At 37.7% G+C, this 27,855-nt stretch overlaps 1 long non-coding RNA gene across 2 annotated transcripts in view; it reads right to left on the bottom strand.

Annotated features, from left to right (window-relative positions):
- Positions 1 to 22,020, bottom strand: part of LOC311427368 — a 31,750-nt gene extending 9,730 nt beyond the window's left edge. The window contains exons 1-3 of one of the 2 annotated variants that reach the window (XR_014687299.1): positions 21,930 to 22,020; positions 6,619 to 6,725; positions 2,725 to 2,953 (exon numbers count right to left, since the gene is read on the bottom strand). This is a non-coding gene — a long non-coding RNA (uncharacterized lncRNA). Of the gene's footprint in view, positions 1 to 2,724; positions 2,954 to 3,957; positions 4,443 to 6,618; positions 6,726 to 21,929 lie in introns of those variants that run through there. The other variant, XR_014687300.1, reaches the window with a different exon arrangement.
- Between the last annotated feature and the right edge of the window lie 5,835 nt (positions 22,021 to 27,855).

Below are 27,855 nucleotides of genomic sequence, written 5' to 3'. Positions count from 1 at the left end.
GTCTCTACATAAATGCACACAGCATGGGAAATAAGAGGAAATGGAAGATTTCTCAGGGCTTTGATATCATCAGCCTCAGTGAGACAGAGTGGGATGACTCACATGCCTGGAGTGCTGGGATAGATATTTACAGGCAGTTCAGGAGAGATATGCAGGGAAGTAAAGGGGTGGATTAACCCTGTAAGTTACGGAATGCGTTGACAGTATGGAGCTGGTGATGAAAGGGTTGAATATCTCTGGGTAGGAGTAAGGGGAAAGGCCAATAAGGCCAATATTATGGTGTGAGTTTGTTGTCGACCACCCAACCAGGATGAAGAGGTAGATGAAATATTCTATAAGCAATTAGGAGGAGTCATTAGCCCTTGTTTTCATAAGAGACTTCAACTTCCTAGGTGTCTGCAAGAAATACAATGCCCAGTATTTAAAAAATACTGCAGAAAAGGGTGCCTCAATTAACTGTTTGCATTCGTGATTCACCTTCTGATTTTACTCTTTTTTTTTTTTTTTTTTTTTTTTTTTTTTTCTTGAATCATAGATTCTGCTAGAGACATGAAGATATTCTCTCAAATATGTGCGAAGTGCAATAATTCTTTTGGGACAAATAATTGTGTAGCTGTTGGGAGGGAGAGAGAGGGAGAGAGAGAGAGAGGAAGTGAGAGAGGAAGAAAAAAAAAAACCACTACTGCTAACTGCTTTTATCCTAATAGAAGTCTTACACCTGAGTATTTGGTGGTATGCTCATGCATCCCATGATATCACTAAACTCTATAACCTAACAACCAACCGTATTTCTTTCTGAACAAGAAAGGATTGCTAAGGTAGCTGTTTATTGACTGTGGCTAGCAGATTATGCATTCTTTAAGTTGTGTAAAGAGCAGTAATGTTTTCAAGAATCAAGGTGACTTCAGTCTCCTCATGTCTGGAATTTTGTCGTTTATGCTATGCTTGCCTAAATAAGCTTTTGCAGAGGAGCATGTCAGTTTTGTGTCACTAAAATATTTATAAATTATAATTTCTTGGTAATTCATGAACCTTTTTTTCAAGGCTTGGCTATCAAATGACTGGATTACCTTACAAATATATCCTCCTCTGGGAACGGATTTGTTTTTTCAGGACTGCAACTCTTTTATCTCCCATATAACAATGAATAATGAAGACAATAACTGCTAATCTTACCTCCTTATATTTTGACATTACTGCATTTTATAATAGTGTTCAATGTTCTAACCAGTTTACTTAATAGTGAGGGTTTCTCTGGAGGGGTCAGAGGGGTCAGGCTGGATTAGAGCGGTCAGGCTGTTTTGGGCTGTTTTTATTTTATTTTATTTTTTTTTTCGTCTGTGCTTTCTCATGACATTTGTAATCAGCTAGAGTATTTTGGCCAACAACTCACGGGGTTCATCATCCTGCAGAAGCTCTGAATAAAATAGTTCAGTTGGAAGACACCTACAAAGATCATGTAGTCCAACTGAAGACCATTTCAGGGCTAACCAGAAGTTAAAACATAATAATGAGAGCATTGTCCAAGTGCATCTTGAATACTGAGCTCTGCATCAACTAAAACGAACACTTATGTGTATTTGTCTGCCAGATGAGGAGATTGTCATTACCTGCTTTTTGCTATCATCTTCCTAGCAAAGGTTACCAAAACAGCTTGTTTTGCTAGAATGGATTGCATGAGCTATGAGTTATCCACATCAGGAAAAGTTAGACAGATCAACTCAAAATATCTGACTGGTTAAGCCAATTCTGAAATGGATGAGGGAGTGCTTGGATAATTGTTCTTCCAACACTGGTTAAGTCTGGCAGAGGATGGTAACAAGAAATCTTCAAACAGAACATGTTTGCTAGCTGAGAAATCTGTCAAACCCCAGAATATTTATATTATTTGTTTTTTTCTCTTTCCCTGAATCTGTGAGTCAGGTAGCCAAACAAGTGACTTCCATACATGAGCCTAATGATGTGCATTTCCTACGGTCTTCATGACAGCTTAGTAATACTTATTTGCATTTGCCATAGTCAGCCAAGCTGTGAATGAAACCTGAGGTGAAACTCTCAAGTAGCTCATGACGGACTTCCTCGTTAACACAATGTGTGCACAAATTAAATGCAGGCTAATAATCTGTGCCCTTGAAATATTAGAATAACCAAAAAAAAAAAAATAGCAAAAGAGCTTAAGTTCATGTGGAGACAAACAAATATTTTTACTGAGCAGCCACTTAGCAGAACACCATCAAACTATAGGGCTGAACCAAAGTCAAGCAGGTCAAGGCTGGGATTGCTGAGAGTCCAAATAAGGTAAAAAATAGCAGAAATGATAATTATCATATGCATACAAACCAGACATTCTGAGTTCTGCCTTGGGGCCCTTCCTATTAACATTGGTTCTCTTGTCAGTGTTAATAAGCAAATGCATTGCCCAACAGCCCTCATACACAGGCTATAATCAGAAGGAAGTGGTATCGAAAGTATGCATAAACACAAGGAGGATATGAATGATTCATCTAAAATAGGAAGGGTGATGTTGGTAACTGCCATCACTGCCCTAGCCTTTTGTTATCAATAGTATGTGTTTTGTTCTGCTTAGTTTATTATTATTATTATTATTATTATTATTATTATTATTATTATTATTATTATTATTACTTGCTGCACTTTTTTTTGTTATTTGTCATTTAAAATACGTCTTGAAATGTTAAAAAATGAAAATCCCTGTAGTCATACCTGTTGCAATCCAGAGCCACGCAAAGACAGGAGTCAGCTTGCATTATTCCTTCATGGAGGAGGAGATGTTGTTACATTTCCTATGTTCCACAGCAAACTTCTCTCAGAAGTATGTCTCAGAAGATGATCAACACTGGGGAGATTTTTCAAGGAAGAACTTCATTCAGTGGTGTCTTGGGAAAAACAGATGTAAGGCACAATGGGATTCTAACTTCTGCAGATGATTTCACTGGATGCCAGACAATAGAAAAATCATTTATGTACATTGTTACATTTTCTGGGTCACTAGCTATAAGAAGTGCCCGCTTTCTCTGCAGTGTGGAGTTAGTTTCAGTTTCCAAATGGTAGCTGGACAGTAATTGAGGTCAAACCCTCAATTTGTAACAAGTTTGTGTGGCTTTTTTCCTCTCTAAGGTGATACCCATTGCTTTATTACTTTCCTACTGTGATCCTCACCATTTTTCTTTAACAGTTCTCTTTCCTGCAGAGTAAATAAATAACACACCATCTGGAGATTATGTTTTCCCTCACGGTCCTATGTGTATTATTTTGAAGTATCTTAAAGTGCCAATAACTTGACACATTTTTTTCTTTTTTTAATGCAAAGGCTTTTCAGACAATCTTTTCCCTGAAATTCTTGAGGATACCACTTGAAAAAAAAAGGTACACATTTTCAGAAGACATGCTGATTGATTTGCAGGGTAAGATTTGCAGATCAAAACTGATTATTACTGCAGTTGTCCTGTTGTATGTAATCATATACAGTTCAAGTTTTGTACTGATTTTATACCACTTGTTATGAACCCCAGGTAAAAAATGGAAAAAAATAATGTAGTCCTTTAGCCAGTTGATTATGACTGTATTTGAATACCAAAATCTGTCATAAATAGTCATTAGGAGTGAAGGAGGAAGTATTATTTAATGAAGGGTATATTGGTAAGGAATTTTAAACTGCAACTCGACAAGCATTTCTTTTAGCAGCAGCATTGTTAGAGATTCCTACTCCTTGTATGTGTTCTTATCCTAATATAACCTTAACTCTACCCCTCACTGTCACACATGAAAGAGTTTCCAGCTCTAATGAGCCCTTATTTAGGGTTTAGTTCTATATAGTTAAATCCACTGGTCTAAAGACACAAACTGTTTGTGAGGCCATACAGTGATTTGGATTAGAGATTCCTTCTGGGACACAGGAAAACTTGGAGAAAGACATAAAAAATACTTCACAGCCAGATCGGCTCCATGAGCTGTATTAACTCAAGAGATGGTACATGGATGCTTCAGAACATATGATTTTAAATTCATCAGGTTAAATTTCCCTGTGGATGAATTTTGCCTTAATATTTTAGCAAGGGGCTTTGTGTGGATTACCAACTCATTTCATACAATGATTGGGATAGTTTCTGTTTCTCTGATGAAGTATGGTAGAAAATAATCCAATGGATGTCAGACACTGGCTGGAGGTTCAACATACTACTGTAAATAGCAGTTGTCAATGTTTTGACATACATGGTCATGTAATATCCTTTCCTGCTTTTTTGCTTGTCTTCCTGGTTAAGGTAGTAGACAATACACACTCCACAAGATTGCAGCAGACATATTCCAGTGAGAGTAGGAGTGAACAGGACCTTCTCCAAACACTATCCCCATGTGTCTACTGCCTCTGTGTTGTCTTTGAAAGGGAGGTGTCCTTCACAGGAGCCTTAGCAGTTCTGGGTCTATGAGAGAAGAAAAACAGAGAAAGCAAAGAGACCTAGACTGTATGGGAATCCCACAGTGTTCCCACTCTCACAGGTTTACTTGTGATTTGTATTCTCCTGAAGGTGATTTAAGCCAAGAAAAATGGTATTACTCCCTACTACCACCATCATGGGCAAATAATGTGCTGGACTAGCATGATGCACTTCAATCACTGGAATTGTATATATATATCAATATAATTAATTTACTATGCTTTGTGATCATTGGATGGAAGATCTTCAAGAAATACAGAGAAAATGTAGCTATTTATGAAGACTGTTAATACCAGGTAAACCTTAACACCCTGTAATGTGTCTCTGTTACTTTTCCCTTTTTCTGAGGAAAAACAAAGCCTAAAAAAAGATGCACCCACTGCAGCATAGTAAACTACAAAATGGGAACTGATCTGCCCCAAATAATTCATTTTACCTGCTCCTCTTTGCCATTTCAGCATGTCACATAACATACTAAAAGAATGATTAACATAGCTGAGTAGTACTGTTATTGTCTCTGACTTTTTTCGCCATTCCATGACTCAATGGTTTGTTCTAAGAACTTCTGAAGTAGCTTTGAAACCCTGCCAAGAATTTTTCTGTTTCACGAGTAATAAGTTAATTTATTTATTTATTTTAACAGGCATATGATGTCATGCAGTGTTGCATTTAGACTGGATTTATTCAGATAAGATTATGAGATCATTGTACATCAAGCACAACCTACAACTCCTGGAGAAAAATTTTTGCTCACTTTGCTGTATGTGGAGAGAGAAATACAAATCTGTACCCAATTTTTGTAATAAATGATATTGCTAAGTAATTCCAACAATTGTAATCAGAAACTGTTCTGAGGAAGGACAGCAAAAGGAAGTTGCTTCAAACAGCCATCTGAGTGTTATACCATGTTGGTAGATGGTGACTTTTTTGCATGAATATTTTCACACTGGACACTCCCATGACCTCCACCTGTAACCAGTCTAAAAACTGGCTTACTATTTCATGCCAGTTTCACCTGCATAACCTAGACTTGGCAAGAGCTAGAAATGATAGATAAAAAGTTGTTCTGTGATATGTGAGTCAGTCAGTGGAGCAGTTTTTATATAGGTAGAATATTTTATTTAAGAACATGACACAAAAATTTAAATGGTTTTGGACTAGTAGGAGGAATACTTTTCTCACAAAAATGATGTGAGTGAGTAAAAGGAAAGCAGTATCCTCTTTACTAGTGGAAACTCTTTATGAATTTGAACCTGTGAAGCAGTATGGTTTGATCATTTCCATATATTCTTGCATTTATTGAAAGGGAAGTTGGAAGACATTGTGAGGTAAGACTCTTAATGACGCTTTCTCCAGACTCAGGAATGCCAACCACTGCCATGTCAACTCTTTCCACACTGCTGATAAGGGACAACTGGAACTGTTTGAAGGACAAAGTAGATTCAGAGCTGTAGCATGCAATGGCACATATCTGTAAGTCCCTCACTCCTGTGCCTGAACACCATACACCAATTGCTATATTTTTCAGTTACCTTTCCCATCAGGACAATATCTAAACAATGCAATACATGTCTCTTATTTGTTTGTTTGTTTATTAAATCTTGCATATATGTAGGGATTTCTTTGGTGTAAGAATACAATTCAAAATCTCAGCATTCAGTCTTCTGCCTAAGAATCTTCTTCCCAAAGAAGGACAGAACCAGGAGAGCTGGCCCAGCCTGGTCAAAGAGGTATCTTGTACCATACCACAGCATGTTCTAAGAATGTTACAAGAAGGCTCTCTTCAGGCACTTCGAGGTTTTGTTTCCTAACATTAGGCACATTACTTAAAGAAAGAGTAAAGCCTAAATTAGATAGCTGAATATCTACTGAAGAGAGCCAAAAGCATAAGGGTTCTTCAGACATTAAAAGAAAAAAAAAAAAAAAAGGTTTTAAATAGCATCATTCCTCCAAATCAAAATTATTAATCTAAAAAGGCCCTACGAAATAGGGCACAAAACCCAAAACATATATCACATAAACACAGAGGTATCAGTCATATTCAGTATCAATGCTCAGAAAGGAGGGAACTGAAAATAGGCTTTACACAGTGCAGACTTGTCCAGCACTGTTGTACCATTCACACTGGTGAGTCCCAGTGACTGAGGAGAATCCTGCTCACCTGTATTGTCCTGTCCAGTCATACCAGGCTTAGTGGAATGGGTGACATTAAATGGGAATCTTCATATATGGCATCTGCATAATGGGTGACAAGGGCATCTTCAGCTCCTGGAATGGGAGACATTGAAGAGTACGCATGGCATCTTCAGCTTCTGCAAAATGACTTAGCTTTGCTGAATTCAGCCAGACTTGTTTTTCAGCTCATCTAAATAACCCCAAGCCATTTTTCAGCAGTGTTCAACAGAGCCTTCTTCATGTTCATGTAATAGTGTACCTACTTAGTCTTTAAAAAAGACCTTAAAAGTTCTTAACCTTTTCCTTTATTTCAGCTACTGATCAGTAACTATTTTGGAGGGAGATCTGCATTCATCACTCAACTTTGCTGCCTGATAAGGAGCAGGGGACCAGTTCATGGCCTGCTGTGTGTCTTTGCCTTGCCCTGTTAGTCAGTGCTGCCTTTTGTTAGTGTTTTCAACGTGTCTGCTGCCTGTGTGACATGGTGTGGAGAGGTAGGGAGGTCTGGTAGGATACGTGCTTCGAACACTGGTTGCCACATAATTCCTCAGGATAAACACTGAGCTCAGCTGTTATAACAGCACACAAGAGTATGTGCTCTAGCAAAGATTTTTCTTGCTGAAACTAAGAATCGTGTTGTAGTCTTGACTAAAATCAGCAGAATGACAGAGATGTAAAAAAGGTTTAGTGAAAAGGAGAATCAGGCCTGCTCTTTAAAGTAATATATAGCTGCTCTAGAGGGGAATACTAGCATATTGCTTTTGTAGTCATTCATGAATAGGAGCTCTTCAGATTTGATGCTAAGGTAAAATGATTGAAAAGGCATGGCAGACTGGAAAGGAGACACTTTGAGTTCCAGAACAAGTCCCAACGCCCTGCCTTGCTTACTTAATGTGCAGGCTAATTAGGAGCATCATCTGATATCAGCTCCAAGGAGAGACATTTTCCTCCTTTGAAAATAGGTCAGGAGGAAACCTGAAATCTCCTTGTCTACCTGGCTGCTGTGTTCACCAGCCCAGGCAGCCTTACTCAGAATATCTTCTGGGAATGAGAACAAAATACTGGCAAAGGGAATGTCAGTGCTCTCTCTGCTAAAGTCATTTACGGGTTTTGGCTTTCTGCTCAGAACAAATGACTCTCAGGTTTGCAGACACAGTGTTGTAAGGGTCTGATTAATTTATTGAGTAAACCAGAGAAGTGACGGGAAGCAGCTGGTGGGAGAGGACTCCTTTGAGCTGGCTGGGGAGATGGTGCAAGGTGTGGCTGCCACGGCAGTGCTCAGGTGATTCAGCAGAAGCTCCTATTGTCACTGGATTTAACAAGTCATACAAAGGCAGCTTGTGTTTCTTTTTCTATTTTCAATCTTTTCTTCCAGCTGCACCAGTGAAAAAAACACTGTAATAACATGAATGAGTCATGCCTCAAACTGTTTTGAAGTCCTAAGGCAGATCTGAGCATTAGGCTACTCCTTCTTCCATGATGATTTGGTTGTAAAAACTAATGCAGAACTGCTGAACACTTGTTTTGAGAAGTTGCAGCAGGAAACAACCTTGATCAAACAGGAACATGCATCTGTGTATTTGAGAGCAGGGCTAGTCTCTGTCACGACTCAAAGACTATTTGTGTGCAGTGCCCTGTTCACTGCAGTGATGCTCAGGCCAGACTCTCAGAAGAAAGAGTTCTGAAGCCTTGATTCACACAGAGCTACACACATGCACAAAAAAACAAGCAATAAACTTGTTTTTGTACACAAGCATGTACCTACTTAGGCAGTTGCAACAAGTGCTTTCTTAAAATAGGCATCAGCAAGTGCATTTGGAAGCATTGCAAAGTTTCAAGTCCAAGTCCTCAGGGTGACCTACCTCCTTTCTACACAGCAGGGAAAGGAGTAGATTTCAATCTACGGTGCACAAAGGCTGTGGTAAAGATGGAGTTGTGCTCAGAAAGAGATGCTTTGAACATCTACAGAACAGGACAACCTTTTTCTCCTCGTCTCCTGAACTTTCTCTGTGCCTACTGCTCCATCTCAAATTACTTCCCTTCACTCTCCCCCCTGATTGTGCTACAAGCAGGTGACACTAGATAATGGATTTGAAAGTCACAGAAAGTCACAGCTGACTTGTTGAGTTCAGGACTCCCTTGCAGCTGTCTGGCATCTGCCACATGTTGTCTTGCATGGACCTGAGGAGGGGGCAGCAGGGTCAGCTGCCACCATCCTCCTTTCAATGCTCTGAAGCAAGTCCTGGCAGCCCCAGGGAAGTGGATTAGGGGAAAGACAGGTGTCTGTGACCATTAAGAACAACAAGGCTTTCTGTGTTGTTAAACTTGCTAGGTCTACTTTGTCCTGCTGGACTGTGGCAGCTCAGGACAGCTGGGTAATGCTTTGTTTTTTCCAAAAACTGTCCCTGTGAGTGATGGAGGCTCACAGCCAAACACAAAATCTGCCCCATCTACAAAATGTGCTTGATCCCACAAGAAGAAAAAAAAAAAGGAAAAGAAAAAACAAAAAAAGAAAAAAGAAAAAAGAAAAAGGAAAAAAGAAAAAAAAGCATTCAGTCGTGTGGTTTTGACTGTATTCAGCTTACAGTGAACTGGTGCTTTCTAATTACCCCGATCAGTACCTGTAGCTTCCATTAGGAAGAGAAACCTCTCTGGTTTGTATGGTAGTGTTTGAGACCATTTTAACATGGTCTCTGCTGCTTCCAGCTTCATTTATCATGGTTGGGTGAATGTACTTGAAGGGTAGAGGGGCCCTACATAAAACCTCAGATTTCTGCATTTTGATTGCTAGATTGCATCTTGAAAGGTTTTATAGTCTGCAAACAGAAAGTGAGTACGTGTCCTGGAATATGGCCTTAGACTGGAGAATTCATCTTTCCTTAGAGGCTTCCTACAGCAAATGATCACTGATGTTTCCTGAGTGCACAGAGTAACTCCAGTATCTCCTGTCTCTATCCTCACATATCTTAACATAAAACAGACAAACACACAACAACAACAACAACAAAAAAAAACACTGTCCAGGTGAGCACAACAAAATCTTGCTGAATTTGGATGTGTGCAGATTAGAGCCTCACTCCTTTGAGTAAGCAAGACTTCACAAGCTGCCCACCCAATCCAGAGCTGATGTGTGTGTCCTTTCAAGCCACAGCCTGAAGGACCACAGGGTGTGGGGAGAGGAGGCAGAAGCAAGAGCACCCTAGGAAGCAGGCAGTGTTTCCAACATGCTTGCTCTGGCTCAGGGCTTTGAAAAGGAGCTTTAAAAAGCCACACTGCCAGCACAGATGAATGTCACAGTGTGAAACAGATTGCTTTAGTCACCTTTTTGGCACGTAAACATCCAAACTCCCCCTCTCCCTTTATACAAAATAATATTGTTCATTAGGATGAGTAGATGATGTTTTTTCTTCCCTTTTTAGTAATCAGTAAAAGAAAAAATGCAATGTGAACGAATAAATAAATAAACAAATACTTAAATACAGCCTTCTAATTCCCAGTGTTGTGGCTTTTACACTATGAATCACTTTTACTTTTGCACAGAGATCTCAAGGGTCCAAGTCTCCCATGTTCCACGGGCATCTCTGATTTTAACTTGTGGTGTCTTCTGCTAGTGTGCCCGCACCAGATCTGTCTGTTACTGCCTCAGAAAAAGTTATCAGCAGCTTCTTTCTCCTCAAACCATGGCATTATGTCTGTGATATCTGGCTCATCAAAGGTCTGAATTCAAAATATTTATGCTACTGATAAAAAATCATTTTGTTGATTCACTGCCCAGCACATAAAATTAGTTGAAATTGAACTTTCTGAAAATAAAGCATTTGAATTTTTTTCACATCTATGCTGATGGCTATTATCTAGCTCTTACCAAATCTACACACAAATTAAATGAATTGCTTAGAAAATAAAAGACTGTCAAAAAGCTGATCCTTGTGGAAAGGGTGGAAGAGCACTCTACAACATCTGTGTTGCCACTGAGCTCTACAGCAACTCCATGAAAACATTCTGTAGGCAGGTAAATATGTTCCTCACATGTTCCTGGCATTGTGTGATGTGTACACGGTGGCACTATGTAGAGGCAGGCCAAGCCTGAGAGCTTTGGCCAGTGTAGATGTCCTGGAGGATCTATAAAATTATGAATGTAATGAGCCAGGAAGGGTTCTTTGTCATTTCTTCCAATATGAGAGTTAGGGGGAGCCAAAATAGGGCTGGATTCAGCACAAAGGAGCCGAGCTCCATTAAGCAGGGAATGGTCAGGGTGTGGAAGGGTACAAGGGTACAAGGTAATACATGGGCTGAAGGATTAATTCATGGAAATAATAAATTCATGGAAAACCCCAGAGGAACAGTTAATACACAGAAACCATGACAGAATCAGGAGTTCTGGGAACAGAGGAGAGTTAGAAGCTTCAAGAAGGGTTCTAGAAGGAAGAGTCAAAGATGCTGGTCTTCCTCAGTTTATGCTGATGGCCCCACTACCAGGCAGGATATTAGGCTAGGTAGACCTCTGCTCTGGTCCAGAAATGCTCTTTTTATTTATACAGATGCAAAAGTACATAACCTATTTTGAAATAACAAGACATAGAATATTCCTTTGAAAAAATACCTTAGGAATATTTTTGAAGATGACAGAAGTGGCAGAGGATCTCAATTTTCCCACTTGCATATCTATTTATTACTTTTTTTATAGCTTTTTAATAAAATATTGCTCTTTCACTAACTTCTCACAAACTAGTAATGTGTTTAAATATCTGCAAAACAAAAGACCATCTCACCAGCTGTAGTGGTGTATCTGCAGTTCTAGGACGAGCATGGCCCTGCCCATTGTTGTGTAGCTTTAAACTGATTGTCTCTGAATTGTGACTCTTTGAGCAAATGGAGACTATCACAAAGGAAACAAATAACTGCAGAGGGAGAGTGGAGCAAACTTTCTAAAGTGTGTATATTTAGGCAATGAATAATGACATTGCTGGTGGGTCTATCATGAATTGGGACTGGCCTTTATCATGGGTGAAAACTTAAACTCAGAAATTTTGTATAGGCCTTTAACATAAGTTGTAAGTAATCGGTAGTATATATACTTTTTTTAGGAATTGGATGGAGTAAGAAGGAAAATGCCATACAAAATGTAGGTAGAATGATTTCTAGAGGCAGTTTCTGCCTTTACAAGCTTTCCCACACACATTTTAGTACCTGTGACTCACCAGGTATGGAGGCTGATATTAATTGATAGTACCAATGCTTTCATGACTGCCCATTGAATTAGTGGCTCAGTGTTTGTGTGCTCAAAGGAAGATGTCATTGGTAACTGCTTCTAACTAAGTCCCACTAACTTTGGTGTGTGTAACTGCCCAATTACATAAGCAGCCTTTGTGATGGCTTATCTTTTGCTGGGCTCCCCAGCAAAAGAGGGACGTGGAGCTACTGGAGGGAGTTCACAGAAAGGCTACGAAGATAATGAGGAGACTGGAGCACCTGACATACTAGGACAGGCTGAGAGAGCTGGGCCTGTTTAGCCTGGAAAAGAGAAGACTGAGGGGAGACCTCATCAATGTGTATAAATATCTGAGGGGAGGGTGTAGAGAGAATGGAGCCAGTCTCTTTTCAGTTGCGCCCAGTGACAGGACGAGAGACAATGGACACAAACTGAAGCATAGGATGTTCCAGCTGAATATGAGGGGGCATTTTACTGTGAGGGTGACAGAGTACTGGAACAGGTTGCCCACAGAGGTTGTGGAGTCTCCTTCTCTGGAGATATTCAAAACCCACCTGGCTGCCATCCTTTGCTCTAGGTGATCCTGCTTGGCAAGGAGGGTGGACTAGGTGATCTTCAGAAGCCCCTTCCAACCCTGTCCATTCTGCGATTCTGTGATTTTTTGGGAGAGCATTAGTAGTCCAGAGCAATGTTTTCTTATCTCATGAGGCAATGAGTAACCAAGGTAGACTTGGCATGGTCTTCAAGAGTAGAATAACTTTCATAAGACAGATCAACAAGGTTAAAACCAGGAAGGATGACTTCCATTCTTAAGTCATGGCCTGTTGTATAAACAGTAGCACACGTGAATTTTTACAACAAGCACTGATCAGTGCGGTTAATTACTGTAACTGGCATAATGTCACAAGTTTGTAATTAACCTGGAGCACATTTTGTTGTCAACACACTTTATGTTGGCTCACAATAAAACAGGATAAATAATGGGAGAGCCATGATGTGTGTATATATATATATATATAAAACATATATTATTATATTTTATTATATATTATTATTGTACATACATTATAATAAAATATAACTCACATGTTGAATTTGTTTGCTGTCTAAATCATAAGAAACTGAAGGCAGAACACAATGTCGAACTTTTTTTTTTTTTTTTTTTTTTTTTTTTTTTTGAGCATGATTTCTATAAAAGTAACTGAGAATTGTGATAAATGGTATGTTATCATAGAATAATAGCATGGTATGCTTGAAGGGACCTTAAATATGACCTGGTTTCAACCCCTCTGCCATGGACAGGAACATATTCTACTAGAACAGGTTGCCCAAAATCCCATCCAACCTGGCCTTAACACTTTCAGACAGGGAATCCACAGCTTTGCACAATGTTTTCCAGTGTCTCATCACTCTCATTGTAAAACATTTCTTTCTTTTATCAAACATAAATCTCTCCTGTTTCAGTTTATAACCATTACTAATTGTTCTGTAACTACAGGTCCTGGTAAAAAGCTTTTCTTCATCTTTGTAAAAGCCACCTTTTATAAAATAATGAAAAACTTCAGTAAGATTTCCCCAGAATCTTCTCTTCTCCAGACTAAACAGCCCAATCTCTCTCAGTCTGTCTTCAGAGGAGAGGTGCTCCAGCCCTCTGATCATTCTCATGACCCTCCTCTGGACCTGCTCTAACAGGTCCACATCCTGGGGGGCCAGACTCCAGGTGGGGCCTCATGAAAATGGAGTAGAGCAGGGGGAGAATCACCTCCCTTGATGCAGACCAGGATATAATTGGCTTTCTGGGCTGCAAACACATATTGCCAACTTATGTCCAATTTGTCATCCGTGAATATCCCCAAATCATGCTCTTCAATTCATCACCCAAACTGTACTGATATTAGGGATTGCTCTGACCCAGCTGCAGCACCTTGTTGGCCTTACTGAACTTCAAAAGGTTCACATGATTCCACCTCTTAAGGCCTTTCTTCCCTCTTAAGGCCCTCCCTTCCTTCTGTTGTAGCAACTGCATTACTCAGTTTGGTGCTGTCCACAAGCCTGCAAGGGAGCACTCAATCCCATTGTCTATTTCAGTAATAAAATATTAAACAGTACTGGTCCCAGTACAGACCCTGAAAGTCACCACTCATTATAGGTTTCCATTTGGACATTGAGCCATTGATTGAAATTCTTTGTATATATATATCTTTGGATATATCCAACCAATTATTTATTTATCCATTGAGTAAGCCATCCATCAAATCTATATCTCTCCAATGTAGAGGAAAGAGCGTTGTGGGGAACCATAACAAAGGCGTAACAGAAGTCCACCACTGGCAATATTGCACTTTCTCTGTACCTTGCACTTGTTTGATTTACTTACTGATAGTAGTAATTTAATTACCCTGAGAGACACAGAATCCAGTTGCATAGCCTTGTAATTGATATGAGTACATGAATGAGTTACTTTTTAGTGGTTACTGTAAAACAAACTAATAGAAAACTAAGAAAAACATTCCCCAATTGTAATGGGAAATTTGACCAAGTCAGAGCATGCTGATTAAGCTTCTACTTATGGGGAACCATCTCAGTTCTCTAATTCTGAAAGAAGCTAGGAAGATAACAGATCATGTTAGTTTATTAATGTAGGTAGTGAAAACTGGAGGAGAAATATACCTATGTCATATGAAGTTTCATCTACAAAAATTGGATTTTATATAATCTTTCTCTCTTCTGCATTACATGTTTAATTTGAATTACAATTTAATTTTGAATTTACAGCTTACTTCCAATGAAAAAGCAGCATGTTAGTATAAAAGTAACTTTTCAGAGGAGTATTAATTTAGATCAGTTTAAAACCCTCGCTGTGAAAATCATCTGATATACTGGTACTCTTTTCTTGGTTAATTGTCTAAGTCCATTGTTCTGTCTGAGCAAATGTTCTAGGTTTTATAACTAAAACACAGAACTACAAATTTGGAAGATTCTCCTCTTGCGCTCTATGATTTAATAAGCTCTCCTGTGAAACTTCTCCAGGTCTTTCAGTAATGAAATCTATTCATATTTCATCTTATTAAAAAGTAATCTGACTTTTTCATTGAAAATATATAACTCATATATTTTAGAATTAGATTATCAGGGCAAGAAAAAGAAACAAGAACCAAAGTGGAAGAACAGAAAACACTCTCTTAGAAGAGAGTAAGCTGAAAAGAAGGTAAGAGATGTTTATAATAGGTTCATCATTAATTTTAATCAAGTAGAACATTAAGGAAAATAAAATCCACAAAAGAGCTGAGAATTTCTCAATTCTGTAGTACATTACTTTTATAGACATGAAACTAGTTTTCAATGGAGGAACATGTCCAAAACCAGAATAATGAAATGGTGCCCTGCCATCTGTGGGAAGATTCCCTTAAACCTTTACTGTCTGATCTGTCGACTCTTTGGGGCATGTGGTCACTTGCCTTGACATGGTCTGTTCTTCACAAAGGGTTTGACACTGAACTTGCTGAAAATGAAACACCTCATGTTTATGGCATTTGGTGAGAAGGAACAAGATTAGTCAAACATCTAATGGTTAAGTGTTTTGATGGGTGAGACTGTTCATGTGTATAAGGGCAAGCATGCACTTTGATGTTCACCTGATCCAAAGTCTCCACTTGTCATTTGCACAGCCTCTACTGCAGTTTGCTGGCTGTTTTTGTTGGTGGCTCTTTGTAGGCCACAAGAGCCTACATCTTCTGAAGTTTTAATTTCACACTCACAAAATCTCAGAAAAAAATATTATCATACTGTATGCTTTGATGAATTCCTAAAAAACACTGTGAAATAGTAATAGAAGATGAAGATACAATACAGCTTGATGTAGTTTTTTTCCATTTATGGGTCTCAAGGTAGTAATATTCGCATATAGCAGATGAGGTAACAAGAGTACAGAGAGTTGAAGTGTTCTATCTAAATTCACCCAACATGTTAGACCCGAGTCTCCTAAGTAGTAGCAGTCCCTTCTCCATGCAGCAGGCCAGAGTATTCTCAAATACATTCAAGGGGGCTCTTTAGACAAATAACCTAGCAGGATTTCTCAAAGACTGAAACAGAGCTTACTTCCATTTTTCTATCTTTTCCTATGAACTGTTTTATCTCACTTTTCTGCATTTTTTTTTAGTTCAGTTTGTCTTTGAACTTCTCTTTCTGACTAAAGGTGAAGAGCAGAGCCCAAATGTCTGCTGGAAATTTGCTTACAAATTACAAAAAAACTACATTTTTATCTCACTGTGCTAAGTATGGATATGAGAAAGAGTAAGAAGCAATGAATTGTATTAAGGGGAGGGAAAAATAGTAGAAGTGATAACTCAGAGACATCCAGAACTTTTGGGAACTCAGAATCTGAAGTACTCTAAATTAATACAGAAAAAAAAAAAAAAGTCATCATCGTCTCATTAATGTGTATAAGAAGCAACCGTTCTGAAATCTTAAGTTGGAGTTCCAATATATAAAATGTTTACATACATATTTTATCACTTGAAGCTTCAAGAATATATTTGTCTGAGGTCTATCCTTTCAAAGCAGATGCTATATTTGCATGATAGATAATCAATGATTTTAAGAGCACTGAATAGTGTGAAACTTAAGTTGCTAATTTAGCAATATTATTGTTGACTACCAATAAAAAGTATGGATGGAGAAAGAAGAGGTTTTTTTTTTGTTTGTTTTGTTTTAATTGTCTGTGTCAAAATTGAAACAAATGTATATATCTTCTGATTTCTAAAATATATCATGCTATTGAGTTTTATTTGCAGTCCTGTCCTGTCCTGATCAGGATGTTAATATAGTAGAAGTAGAACTACATTTTTTCTGGCCTAGCTCGAAGAACTGAAGACCTTATTAATTCATGTGCTTTTGTAACACTTAAGGTTTCTTTGCTGATTTGAGGAGTTTGTGTAGTTCAAAAAAAAAAATGCATTATTTTGACTTATGTCCTGTAGTACTGCTGCTGAGTTTGAAGAGTGGTTGTAATGTCAGCGAGGTAATGTCAGCTTATGTCAGGGTGTAATGTCAGCTTCACTGTTATCTCCGCTTGGTCTCTGGTTCCATTCTACAAAAGGGGCAAATGAAACCTGTGTCTTTTGAAAAGTTCAGAAAAACTTTTAAAAAAATTGATCATGTTCTGTTAGAAGTACAGGTATGCTGAAATTCCTCAATGGAAAAATCATTTGTGACTTACTAGAATACTCTCACATAATAATCACTAAGTGAGTTTGAAGTGCCTAAAACTGACCATGGTTGTTGCTGACATAGCTAAGGAAAAGGTTGTTTGCCAAACTGACTTAAAACAGCTACATTTGATGGGTACTGGTATGTGTCAGTATTAAAAGATCTGTGAGAGTATCATCCATGTTACTTATGTTTTCATTTATAGTAATGAAATTGAAGACTGCTTAGCATATGAATGATACTACAGAAATCAAAATATGGCTCATAAATATATGTTCATATGCCCAAGGAAGACATAAATGAAAATTCTGAATCTGAACATCATACAAATGTTAGTTAGGCTCAGATGGGGTAATGAACTTCATGTCTTTCCTTTGTATGACAAAAGTCTGATCTCATTTGCACAGTTTTTGAGAGTATGTTCTTTAGGGTCTGTATGATTTGCAGTGGTGAAAATACAATTAAGTTTCCTAGATCTAATATCTTGCATCTCTGAAAGATTTAGAACGTGCTCCAAACAATGATTAATTTAAATTCTGTGCTACTCTGTGTTAGAAGAAAGGATGATTTAATCATGTTTTACTGTCAGAACCTTATCAGAAGGCTTCAGAAAAAAAAACTTTTTCTCTACACCACTGCTCAGTTTCTCCAACTTAAATGCATGTATTGTGTTTACATGAAGACAATGGAATATGTTCTTCATAATTAGAACAAGATGAAAACTAAAAGGAAAATTAAATCTCCAACAAAACCTCACTGACAGGAAAAAAGAAAAAAGAAAAAAGAAAAGAGAAAAGGGAAAAAAGGAAAAAGAAAAAAGAAAAGGGAAAAAAGGAAAAAGAAAAAAGAAAAGGGAAAAAAGGAAAAAGAAAAAAGAAAAGGGAAAAAAGGAAAAAGAAAAAGGAAAAAAGGAAAAAGAAAAAAGAAAAAAGAAAAAAGAAAAAAGAAAAAGAAAAAAGAAAAAAGAAAAAAGAAAAAAGAAAAGGGAAAAAATGAAAAAGAAAAAAGAAAAGGGAAAAAAGGAAAAAGAAAAAGGAAAAAAGGAAAAAGAAAAAAGAAAAAAGATAAAGGAAAAAAGAAAAAAGGAAAGCAACAAGCCAACAAACAGGCCAAGGTTTGAAATGTTTTTTAAAGTAGCCTATGGAAGAGACTTGGTGCTTGACAGAAAAAAGAGATCCCCCAATTTTTGGATTTAGCTACTACATGAAGCACAAAACTTGGGAAATATTTGGATTTCATGAATATTTTAGTGTCAGTTTCTTCACTAAAGTTGACAGGACTCATCAGCAGGTTTCAGTGCAGTCTGGGATTGTTCCAGTGCTGCCTCCCCACCTTCCTGCATCACTGTTGGACATCGAACCATTTTGGTGTAGCTCAACCCAAGGGAAAAAAAAATAATCAAACAAACACAAAAGCATGGTCAGATGTAGTTTTGAATGCATTGCTGTTGTTAGAACATTTTAGTGAAGAAGTCTTAGAAAGCTGGAATTCTGTCAGAAGACAGGCAAGGGTCTGTGCATTCAAATGACAGTTATCCTCTTCTGGTTATTTTTCTAAAACATGTTCCTGTGTTAACACCTACATGACCTCTCTGATTTTCCTGTTGAATTTGACTAACTGACTTCTGCATCTTGCCCTGGGGATTCAGCATAGAGGCTGCAGCATCCCTCCAGTGCTTGCCAGTATATCCATGTCCCTCCTACACCAGGAGCCCAGAATTGGACACACCACTCCAGGTGTGGTCTTGTCACCGAGTAGAGGGGAAGGACAACATCCCTCCACCTGCTGTTAATACTTTGCCTAATACAGCCCAGGATACCATTACCTTTTTTAGGGACAGGGGCACATTGCTGTCTCATAGTTCAACTTGGTGTCCACCAGGACCCCCAGGTCCTTTTCTGCAAGCCTGATTTCTAGCTGGCTGACCCTCAGCATGTACTGGCGTCTGGGGTTTTTCATCCCGATGTGCAGGACTTTGCACTTTTCCATGTAGAACTTCATGAGGTTCTTGTCAGACCATTTCTCCAACCTGCTGAGGTCCCTCTCAATGGCAGAATGACTCTCTGGTGAGTCAGCCACTCTATTTTTTTTGCTGTTTCTAAGGAAAATGTCTGTTGGTTGTCCCTCTGCTTTTGAAATTAATGAGACCGTGATACTTCGCAGATTTTGTTGTAAATGGAGATCTTGCATTAACATATGATTAAATCTTCGTATTGCCATCTGCTGATAGCAGCTAAAATTGCAGCTTCACAAGAAGTGTTTTCATTGCCTGGAGTTTCTAACAACAAATGATAATTCATATAGTTTAACAAAGGCTCCATCCTTGTGTAGAGTGAAAGACCTAGAAGCTAGTGATATGACAACATGCATCAGCACTGCTTATTTTTCTAACTTTGCGCATTTTTACAGATTGAGTGATATGCTAGATATATGAAGACACTTTTGTGACACTTTTCATTATTGGGATGGTCAAAATATAACATAAATAAAAAAATAATAGTCTTCCATAATTTTTCAGAAGTTAGAAGTATTAAGTCAATTTATGTACTTTGACAGATATGCATGGAGAGCTCAAATTTATATGTGAATTTTGCACCAAATAGAAAAATATGTATATGATAACAAAACTAATATTCTCTCCCTGAATTTGAATCAATGGTCTTGGTTAGGAATGTGTGACACAGTATATCAGGCACAGAAAGTGGACAGTGAAGCCTCCAAAGCCTTAGGAAGAATTAGGAAACATTAGAAGAAAAATAAATGAAACCCCTCTCCATGCCTTGTGTTCAATCGCCTTGCCTCATTTTGCAGATGGCTCTAAAGCAGACACAGGATTTAGAGTACCAGGACCACCACTGGTATTAAACCTTTGATTATGGCATCATATCATGGCAATGCTAGAGTCAGAAGTGTGAGTCTGTTTTTTTCCAAGGATCTTATCTCAATAAATGATGACAGAAAGCTGCTGTGTTTACGGACAAGGTTGAGGGTACTCTGAAAAAGCTCTTCCAAGATTGCCTTTGTTTTTCAGCAATGGTTTAAGCCTATGCAATGAAAAGCTCACTGACAAGTCATAGCTTTAGAGTTTTCTGTAATTTATTCAGTAGCTGATGATCTGCATTTTGTCCAGCTCATATTAATTTGGAGACAGGCTTTTTAAAATTTTATCTTAACTTGTTCTGTGTATTTGATACAAGTATATTTATTTCCCTTATCAAATGAATTGTTGGATATTCTGAAGAGACCAGGAATAATGTAGGAGACCCAACCTGCAGTTGACTTGCAAAAAATTAACATATTGTATGAGTTTGTCCAGGGCTGCCAAATAATAAAAGTTATTTCTGTTAAGCAGCTGCTCAGGTGATGAGCAGAGAATGAACTAATAGTATCAAAGTTTTTGCCAATGAAGGGATATTCACATATCAAAGACTGATACTATCATTGACATTACTTGGCTTCCACCATTTTAGTTCAATAACCTAAGGCTGAAAGTATATGGAAGTTAAAGTAGGTTTTCTTTACTGTAGAGTTCTCATAACAAACCTCAGTCAAATGGGTCTTATGAGAAATCTGCCATATCAGTAGTTGAAAAGATTCTAAATAGTGAGTTTCTGCTTTTTTTTTTTTTTTCTTTTTTTTTTCCCTCATGAAAACATTTTTCTTGATGCCCAAATTGCCTTTTTATGTAGTTATACATATATTTTTATAGTGTCTACTGCAAGAAAAAGATTTGTTCTAGTACTAAACTTTTCCCAATCATCAAGGCTAGAAAAGACCTCTAAGATCATATAATCCAACTATATCACCCACTAACCCATGTCCCTAAGTTCTAGGTCCCACATTTCCATAAACACCCCCAGGAATGGTGATGCCACCACCTCCCTGAGCAACCTGTTCCAATGCCTGACTACTCTTTCTGAGAAGAAATGTTTCCAAATTTCCAACTTAGATCTCCCCTGGTACAACTTGAGGCCATTCCGTTTAGTCCTATTACTAGTTACCTTTGAGAAGAGTCCAACCCTTAGCTCCCCACAGCTTCCTTTCAGGTAGTTGTAGAGAGCAATAAGGTCTCCCCTGAGCCGCTTCTTCCCCAGACTAAACAACCCCAGTTTCCTCATCTGCATCTCATAAGACTTGTGTTCCAGGCCCTTTGCCAGCTCCTTAGCCCTTCCCTTGACACACTCAGGGGTTTCAATGTCCTTCTTGTACCGAGGGGCCCAAAACTGCACACAGTACTCAAGGTGCAGCCTCAGCAGAGCAGAGGGATGACCACCTCCCTGGTCCTGCTGGCTACACTATTCCTGATACAAGCCAGGATGCCATTGGCATTCTTGGCCACCTGGGCACACTGCCAGCTCATGTTCAGGTGAGCATCAATCAGCATCCCCAGATCCTTTTCCTCTGCATAGCTTTCCAGCCAATACTTCAAAAAATTTGTTGGTATTCTTCAGTTGTTTAACCTTATCCTCTTGGGATTCTTTTAGCTCCTAGGAGCAGGCACTGATCAAGTACATGGGCAGTGTTATGAATAATCTTTAACTTAGCAGATGAGGAATTTGTCACTGAGTTGACTACTAGTAGCACTGTTCTAGATTACTGCCCTTTGTTTTTATTATATCCACTTGATTTTACAGGCACTGTGAAGCAGAGAGGTATTAATAGACCTATTCCTTTTGCTGAATGTAACATGCCCTCAGTCATTCCACAGAATTTGCTTTTGTACCTCAGGGTTTTAGTATTTTGCTGAAGCTTCATATTCAAGGTTTTAAATTCTATCTCCTGATCATGAAGAAATAAGTTTCTGGTAGCTTTCAGTCTATGCTTTTCCCTACAGAAAAAGATGGGTTATTGTTAGTTTTATAGTGCTTACCACTTACCAAGTCAGCGGAGGAACCAGACTGGAGTACAAATCTGAGTTGGGGAATATGGAGGGCTTGTTTTGCTCTGATCCTAATGCTCCGAGAATATGCAATGGTCAAAGTCCACAGAGGGGAATGACTGAAGGTGATTACAACCTTTCCTATTCTTCTGGCATGCACAGTGGTGAGGAGAACTTTGAGCTCTGCCACCTGTGCCTGCTAAATCCTTTGCAAACAAGCAGCCTGAAAAATGTAATGAAACTTTGTGTGGAAAGCAGACAAAACTGAATGCTACTTTCTTTGATGGAGTGTTATATAGTGTAGGGTGTTTATTGCAGATTGAGTACATTAAAGTGGATATAGCATTTAGGAGGACTTGGTATGTGTTTTACATGGGACATTGAAGGCTGTGAAATTTTAAATTCTGAGGATTTTAGTGCTCACAAGTGCATTCTGTCTAAAACAGTGCAGGCTAAGACTTCTGGTCATGCCTTTTAATCTCTCCAGCTGCACTTACTATAGAAATAAGTACTTCAAGGCCTGCAACAATCATGTAAGAAACAATGTTTTTTTTGTTTTTTTTTTTTTTTTTTTTTTTTTTTTAATTCTCATCTCAGACAAAACATGCAATAAGGTTTCACTGAGGTGTAAATCTGGAGTGAAGCCATAGCTAGGCAGCAAGTACAATTATCTGAGCACTGTGTCCATTCATCAGCATAGCAAGTGCTGTGAGCAGTCAGAATAGCAGACAGTGCATGATATCAGATGTTGCTATTAAAGAAAACAGCTGTATTCATGTAGCCAGCCATTCATTTTAGGTAGGATAATGCTGAGATTATGATTCCAAGTAGAAAAGAGCATTATAATTAAAATAAATATATATACACGCACTTTCATATAAACTTCCAAATGCCTGTGGCTTCAAATTTTCAGACCTAATCTAAAAACCAGAATATATGTGATGGAACATCACAGATTCAGTGATCAAGAACAGTTCAGATAAGTTCCTTTAAACCATATATGCTACCCAAATTCCTTGTGATGTACAATGACAGACATGAAAATCTTTAAACATGGATTCTTCATGAGACTTCTAATGCTTTTCCTCTGAACCAGATAATCATATTTACCAGTAGAGCATAAAGCAGATAAGTAGAAATAAAAATACACCTTGCATTACTTTTCACTTAAATTCCAGGTTTTAAGTGAATCTTAAAAGACATTATTTCAGAAATGCCAGAAAAGCCTCAGGTAGCACCAGAAACAATACTTGAAAAGCTCATTTGGAATTTCATGAAGGTTCTTGACTTAGCTGTTAGATTTGCCTTTTCATTTGCTGCCCATAGACTTCTACCCAGGCAAGAATTTTTTTTTTTTTTTTTTTTTTTTTTTTTTTTTTTAACTATGCTTACCAGTGTGACATCAGCACAAGGTTATTTGTCTTTCTGTTACAAGGTAGTGTCTAATCACTGTTCAGGAGCTGATCATGTTACTTTGGAAGTCAATAAGCAAAAGTGATGCAAGTCAACTTTTATTTTTTTTACACAAAATTAATTTATGATATTTGTCACCTGAAGGTGGCTGCCCAGCCAGGGACTCCTTGATGTCTCTGTCACTGCCCTGATCTTGCCCTGATGAAGGTTCATGCCCCTTGGGGCAGTTTTGACCCTCCTGGGGCTGCCCTCATCCTGCCCTGATCCCTCCTGGTGCGACCTCCTGCTGCTCCCAGACATGATCAGCGTAACCATTCACTGAGCTGTGAAAGGATGTGAGATAATGAGGATGTTAGGTACAGACTTACTATTAATGCAGTTCAGGCTCATCTGACTCATTTGGATGCAGCAGGTTAGGGAAGGGCTGACATAAGTATTGCATTACATAGAAAAAGGCCTCTTCAGTAGCACAGCTACAGTTCCATGATTTCTGCTTGCTTTCACACCCTCATCCAGAACTACCTGATTTTACCATATGATTCAGTAGAGCAGGATATGAATTTTGTGTACCTGAAAGTAAAAAAGTCCATGCTGAAAAGAGTCACCTTGGCAAAAAAGCTCTGCTAAAAGATCATTTATTGCCTTAAGTTTTAGAGTATATTTGGAAACCAATGGAAAATGCACCTTGAACCATGGAAAATCAACAAATAGAGCATTTAATCTTGTTAGAATCTGAGTGCAGCTGATGTGCATCATTGTCAGGAAAGAAACTACAGTGATTATTTGATCATTAATGGGTTGTGGCACTGTATCTTAAATGTTAATTGCAAGCAAAATTGAACCTTGCAAATTAACTGAGGCACTAATATTTGTACCAAACATAATGATATCACTGTTCTTTAATGTCATCTTTTTTTCTTTTGGATATATTGATAGATCTTTTTAGATAGATTGATGGGCAGACAGCTATCAAATGGTCTATCAACTTAGTGATATGAATATGTGGACCAATACTTTTCATTTACTTTGCTGCAGGTTGTTCCATCAGTTTCAGATGTGGTAAAGGGATAATTAGTTTGATCTTCAACCTTTGTGTACCATGCATGCTTCAACATTTTGAATCTGTAGTAAGTGTCCCTGACATGGAGATACAGATTGGAACTATATTAAAAAAAAAAAAAAGGCATATTTGTTAACAGAACAAATTTGTTATGCTGAACAAATTCATTTAGGAACAGGCTAAGTTCTCTGAACCTGTCTGTACCAGGTGTATTTTTGTCATCTATTACATATTAAAACCACTCAGTATTCAGATTGTATAGCTATTATATAAAGACAGACTATATTAAAAGCATTTTTTGCAGTATTGGTGTGCTGTAAAACTGAACATGCTGTCTATGCAGTCATTTATTTGTGCTATGTGTTCAGTCATTCACTTATGCTATTCATTTATGTGCTAGAGTAGCAGCAGAATGGTACCAGATTAAATTGCTACAGTTTGTCCTCAATACCTGCTTAACACTTGGTCTCCGAGGGTAAGCAGAAACATAGGATGTAGCTGCATGCTATCTTATCTCCAGTGGCAAGGCTGCTTTCAAATGCTTGCATCCTATTTCTGCTGCTGACCTTTCCCACATCATGTCACAATTTGTTTCCTCATTCTGTGCTGTCACAATTGTTTGTGGAACTGTGATATATCTTATCTATAGATAAGAGCTCTGCACTAAGCTATCTTAATAAAACAGTGACTTAGTCACTAACACTAAATAATGGGCAGCCCCCATTTTAAAGGTACACCAGAGAGGGCAGGAAGCAGTGGAACCAGTTTGGAACCAGTCTCTTTTCAGTTGTGCCCAGAAAGAAGAAGAGAGTCAATGGACACAAACGGACATGCAGGAAGTTCCACCTGAATATGAGAGGGTACTTCTTTACTGTGAGGGTAACAGAGCACTGGAACAGGTTGCCCACAGAGGTTGTGGAGTCTCTTTCTCTGAAGATATTCAAAACCCACCTGGATGTCATCCTGCGTGATGTGTTCTGGGTGACCCTGCTGGGCAGATGATCTCCAGAGGTCCCTTCCAACCTCAGCCACTCTGTGATTCTGTGATTCTGTGATTTTGTGAACTCTTGGAAACACAGACTCCTGCATTTACAAAAGTAAACCACAGATAGGACTGGATTTGGCTTGTCTACACTAAGAAGTTGCATTGTAGTATAATGTGGACCTTGAGAAAAAAAAAATAAGGTGTGTGCAATTCATCTATATCATACTGAATATAGATGTGGCCCAGAGACCACATTCAGGCTACATTTATATCTGCAATCCTTTTAGTTCTTTTTGAATACTACCATCACATTTTTTGGTATTAATATAACATTTTTTATTGGCAATGATTAATAAATTAACACTCAATATATGTCTTTCTTCATATATCAAGGATTTCCCAGTGTAGTTAATAAACTAAAGTGAGCTATTATTAACTTGAATTTCTGAAGAAGACAGGCAGCTTCATTAAGAAGCTCCCAATTTGACTACAACTGCCAAACATGTTAGAGTTCTTTCACTGCTTCTTTTTACAAGTCATTGCAGAATCATAAACTTGAATGTTATATTAATTATTCCTCCTGAGATGTTCTTTTTATTAAAGAAGTAGTGAAATGGATTTTTAGAATGTAACTATTCATTATCTGAGTTCTTAAAATCATAACTTATTGAGCATGGTCTAACTTTGTATTTACAGAGATGATATGAATTTTTCCCTGTATTTATTAATTTATTTTGAATTATAAGCCATTCCCAGGTATATAAAAGCATAGAAACTGGGTTTTTGTTTAATAAGTAATATGAGTTTTCAGTAAAGGAAGCACAAAATAGTTCATAAAACATGTTTTGTAGATAAAAGAGTATCTCCCAACTTGCATGAAAATAAATGCCTGTTGTATATGAGTATATAATCTTTTTGGGCATATTTGAAGCATAGAATGTCAATATTGTAACAGAAACAGGACTGGACACCTGGCTATATTTTTGTCTGTAAAGTGAATTTCAAGTCAGACCAAAAAACCACTCCCAAATATTTTCGAAATATCAAAAAAAAAAAAAAAATCCCAATAAGAAAATTTGGAAATGAAAGTAAGGCACCCAGAATCACTGGATATACATAAAAAATAAACTTTCTTCAGGCATTTGAGTGACAGCTCCAAAGAAAAACAAAGAAAAATATAACAGTATGGATAAGAGGATCCAGAACACATTCCAGAGCATTTCAAGAAGTATATTGTTCAAATCCTTACCAATTTTTTTTTTTATTTTTTATTTTTTTTCAGGCTGGGTCACGCTGAGAGATTCTAGTAGTTAAATACACAGCAATAATTGCATTTTATATTAATTAATTTTTAACTTGAGCTTTTTCTTATAGCATGTTTTTTCTAATATTTTACTTCCAATCCTGACTTCTGTCTTAAAATGTATGCTCTGTTTCACCGTTAACCTTGTCCAATGTTGTAAATGCAAAGTGAATTAGGGTAGAGCTGTTACTACAGACATAACACACAATATTTGCATAAATACAGAAGTAAGGAATTTTAAGGGAACTGCCACCTCCAGTGAAGCAAATATAAACCAGCAGATATATCATTGTCAGGCTTCTTTTGCTAAGGTATGTTAAATCAGTGTTATGGTGCTTTCGTTTGTTAAAGCTATTTAAATGCCATTTAAATGTAACTCTAAGATAATAGCTGTCTTTCATGAGAAAAAAATAAAAATCCTCTACATACAACACAGTAGAAATGTAGACCTGTATTCACCTAAGTGTCCTTGTGAGGACACCATGCAACATCCTTGTACAGTAGGGCACTTAAGCGTTTAAACATTAGTATTAGTCATAGATAAGTACATTGTGGGAAATTTTTATTTTTTTTCGCTAACAATTGTAAAGAAGGTGAACAACTTCCATTCTTTTGACCCTAGCTTGCAAACCCTAAGTAGTAAACTAAACATTCATGAAAGATTAATTACTTAGGAAATTAGTATCTTCTTATATTTCAGTCGGTGAAACTTCACCAGTGCCATCCATTCAGTGACAGACAGGAGGACGATGTTGAATTTATCGTGAACCACTCAACCTTCAGACAATCTCCTATTTAGGTAGCAGCTGGAGCAGACCTGAGAAATAAGTCACAATGCCTAAACATGAAAACCCAACAAACATTGAAGGAAATGGTAATTACAACTATGATTATACATCTTAAACGTTTATTTTTCTGCATGTAGCTCAACAATGTGCAAATTTTGTCTTCTTGTCATTCCATTTGATATAAATTTTCCTTTATTTTAATATATCTTTTGTTCAGAAATGTATTTTAGTTGGTTGTTGAAAGCAACTTTGCTGTAAGTTTGCTAGCTATAGGATATCTGTGTGGTTCTCTACTAGTTCATAAATCAAAAGCATGCAACCACAGCCCTGTTACCTGTTGTACTTTATGAGGATCCTGAAGAAAATTAAGATATT

The sequence above is a fragment of the Aythya ferina genome (genome assembly GCF_964211825.1).
Source record: "Aythya ferina genome assembly, chromosome: Z".
Lineage (NCBI taxonomy): Eukaryota > Metazoa > Chordata > Aves > Anseriformes > Anatidae > Aythya > Aythya ferina.
The sequence above is the reverse complement of the archived record's forward strand: the minus strand, read 5'-3'. Positions and strand labels throughout refer to the sequence as shown.